At 43.7% G+C, this 3,648-nt stretch overlaps 1 pseudogene; it reads right to left on the reverse strand.

The window, feature by feature from the left end:
- Positions 1–748: 748 nt before the first annotated feature.
- On the reverse strand, positions 749–2,268 carry LOC101413647 (annexin A7 pseudogene; annotated as a pseudogene).
- Positions 2,269–3,648: the final 1,380 nt, after the last annotated feature.

A 3,648-nucleotide genomic window follows, 5' to 3' on the forward strand; every position in this document is an offset into this window, starting at 1 on the left:
CCCTCCACCCTCTTCCCCACCTTTGGATTTTTTCAGGTGTTATTTTTTCTGTTTAGGATGCTTCTACCCACCCCTGCAATTCTTCCCATGACTGATTTATCTACACCATTTACGCCTCTGCTGAAATGTGCATGTCCAGAGACACATTCCCTGAACACTCTAGTTGAAGTAGTTCCCAATCATGACCACCCTTTATCCACTTGTCACAACTATAATTATTTTGTTAATTTTATACTTACTTATTGCTTATTTTCCCATCTGTAAGGAAAGTTCCCTGAGGACAGAGGACAGGTTCCTCTTGTGACTGACTGGATAGCCAGTCTTTTTTTTAAGTATTTTTTTTTTCATGATGAACTTTCTTTAAGTATTTAAGTATTTAATACCAATTTATACAAAGTAAGATGAAAATTATTCTCTTAGTTGCATATTTTAAAAAATTAATACAGTTTTGGCACATACCAACTATAACTGTCCCATAGACTGAGTAGGAATATAAAAGGCAAAACTTTCAGCAGCCTCTTTTTTTTCAAATTCAATATTATCACACAAAATTAAAGAGATTGGTGTGATTTTTATTCAATTTGACATCCTGATTAGTATAAGAGCAGTGAGAATTGTGCTTTACAAACATTACATTATTACTACATCATTGTGATATGGCTTTACATTGATCGCATGTAGAGAAAAAAATTAACGTTAGAATTAAGGCAATAACAGCATGTGCAAACTGCGTACACTACCTTGACACAGTCCTTAGTAAGAAGCTTTTTTGATTAGATGATGGTTGATATTGCTGCATGCTGATCAGTCACTGCTTTGAAGAATAAACTATGAATAGCTCCATTTATTTAAAAACAATCCCTTCTACTGGCCCACAATGGCCATTAGAAGCCTGCAGTAATCTCCACTCATGTCACTTGCAATCATTGTGCCCAGGGTCTTCTGATACATCTGATGGAACATCTGTTTTATTTGTACAAGATCAATCTCACTGCGAGTGACCATAATCCTGACCAGGGTAGAGTCATCTGTGCCAGCACCTTTCATGGAATAGTACAGTCTCTCAGCAAAGAAGGCAGGGCAGTTCAGGGCACACTGCAAGATAGCCTTCAAACCACTTTCAGTGTATCCGGAAAACTCACAGCTAACACTGCTGAACGAATCTCGATTAGCCATCCTGGAATAAGCCTCCATGGTAGCTTTCAGCTGAGGAAAGCTTCTTGTGGCAAGAATCATATTAAAGGAAGATTCACCTGTCCCCAGTCTCCCTTCACCAGCTTGATAGAGATGCTGAACATCCTCCTGAGCCATTTGATGGTTTACATTCTGGTTCTCATCACAATTTCCCTGGCACATGGATACAAGTAAACATTCAAAATGCCCTGAGGTATCTGACCTAATGTCTTTTTTAAGGTCTTGTCCAAATTCTGATTGATAACATCTGACAATTTCTTGGATTACCTGATTTGTTCTTGAGCACAAAATTTCGATCAAGACACGTTCCTGAGTTCCTGCTCCCTTCATTGCATTCCGTAAACTCCAGGCATCATAATATGTAGACGGCATAAACAGAGCAAGGATTAGTTCTTCCATATTTCCACTTAACTCTGATTTGAGATCTTTGATTAAATCCTTGCCATACATGGTCTTAAAAGCTGCTTTAATTTTCTGCCTTTGATCGTAGGAACAGTTGGCTACAACATCTATAATTGCCTGTTCATCTGTCCCAAAACCCTTCATTGCTTTTCAGAGAATTTCTGCATTTTTCAAGGCATCAAAGTTAGCAGTAGGTTGGATTATTCCTTGAGTGCCCTGAGTCATTGCAGCAGACTGATGAGGGTAAGGAGCCTGTCCTCCAGGATACTGAGAAGGTATGTGCCCTCCAGGAAAGCCACCTGGTATTGGAACCTGTGCTGGGCCACCACCATAGGACTGTAATGGTGGCTGTGGATAGTCAGAAAAGGCTATTCCATCTGGTGCAGCTCCAAATCCTTGGCCTGGAGTAACTCCAGGATAGATGGGGCTCCTCCTAGCTGTGGAGCACCAGGATAGCCTCCAGGGGCTGGTTAGCCTCCAGGCACAAAGTAGCCTCCAGCTCCTGGGTAGCCACTACTTGGTGCTGGTGGATAGGCACCTCCTCCCATTGGAGGGAAGCCACTAGGATAAGGAGGGATATTGACCCGGTGGGGGAAAAGATGACTCCTGACCTGCAGGAGGATATCCAAGGAAAGGTGGGTAGCCAGTGGGAGGATAGCCTGGGTATGACATTCTGACTCCCAGGCAGCCATACCACAGTCCAGCCTGGTCTCCCACAAGATGGAGCTGGAGGTGGGCTTGGGGAAGGCAGGCTTTTTAAAAAATAATAATAAATAAATAATAATAAATCAACTCATAAAGATGAAATATTAGTTGTTCTATAGGTCTGAGGAAGGAATGCTAAGGGGTTTGGAGTAATGAAATTGTTCTACAATTTTTTAAGATGATGATTTTCAACATTGTGATTATACTAAAAGCCACTGATGCTCTTACAAAAGACCAGCTGTGTGATGACGGAGTCCTACTGGAGCAGGCTGTTTCGGGAACATGCAGGGCAGGAGGTGTCTGGACATCAAGCTGGAAAGACTGCAGCAGAATTGGTGTTTGCTCAAGGTAGAACTGTGGGTTTCTAACACTGAACTCGGAAGCCGTGGGAAGGTAAATCCTTCCCCACCTAGGGCTAAGAGCCCAGCGTTCACTGAGAACTGCCGGTCGTGGGGCGGAGTTTCCAAGCCCCGTGTTCCCCAAAGGCATGAACCCCAAGCCTGTGTACCCACGGCCCACACTAAATACCCTGAGTCCACATTCTCCCGGGCCTCTTTCCCAAGCCCAGCACTCCTGGAAATTCAGCATTGCCCTACCCTCTGGAGGCGGACTAACTCCAGAAGTGGGAGAGTCTAGGTGGGAGGTGCAGAGGGGCCAAGGAGTGCAGGTGCAATTTTCTGGTCTCCCCCTTTTATTGAGTTTGGAGGAGATATTAGCTGACTTGGGGAGAGCCTAGGAATAGAGAAGAAGCAAATCTGATGAGAGAGCCCAATTTACCTAAACACCCTGGGATAGGAAACTTGGTCTGGGGGGAAAAGTGGAGTCAGAAAATTAACCAGCCCCCTTGTAGCACACCTAAGGGAGAGGGACAGTAGGACATGCTTTACAGGCTTCCAATAGCATATTTAGGGTTCCTGGCAAGGGGTGGGTACTCTCTCAAGAAATTAGTTTCTCAGGTGAGTTGGTTCATCAGGGACCCATTTAATTTCCTATAGTAACCCTCACTCAGCCTTCCTGCTACCTTGGGAGAGAAGGAATTGAGGAAAGGAGAAAGGGGGAAGGTCAGACTCCTAAGCAGTTTATTCAATTGCAAAGAGGATTCTTTGCCTGAGGCCTTGTCTGGTCTTTTTTCTGTTGGTCTGTTTTCTTGTTTTTCTTCCTCTTTATTCCCCCCCCCCCCCCCCGCCCCCTCACTGCACTTTTTTTCCCTTTTCCTTTTTCCTCCCCTCTCTCTGCTTTTTTTTTTCTTCTCTCTTTCATCTCTTTTTTTTTTCCTGCTGCAGGCAACATTTCTTATTTGCTGTGCTTCCTCATCCTCAGTTTTCTCTTTTCTGTGTGTACTGATTT

This window comes from Dasypus novemcinctus, chromosome 3, assembly GCF_030445035.2.
Source record: "Dasypus novemcinctus isolate mDasNov1 chromosome 3, mDasNov1.1.hap2, whole genome shotgun sequence".
Lineage (NCBI taxonomy): Eukaryota > Metazoa > Chordata > Mammalia > Cingulata > Dasypodidae > Dasypus > Dasypus novemcinctus.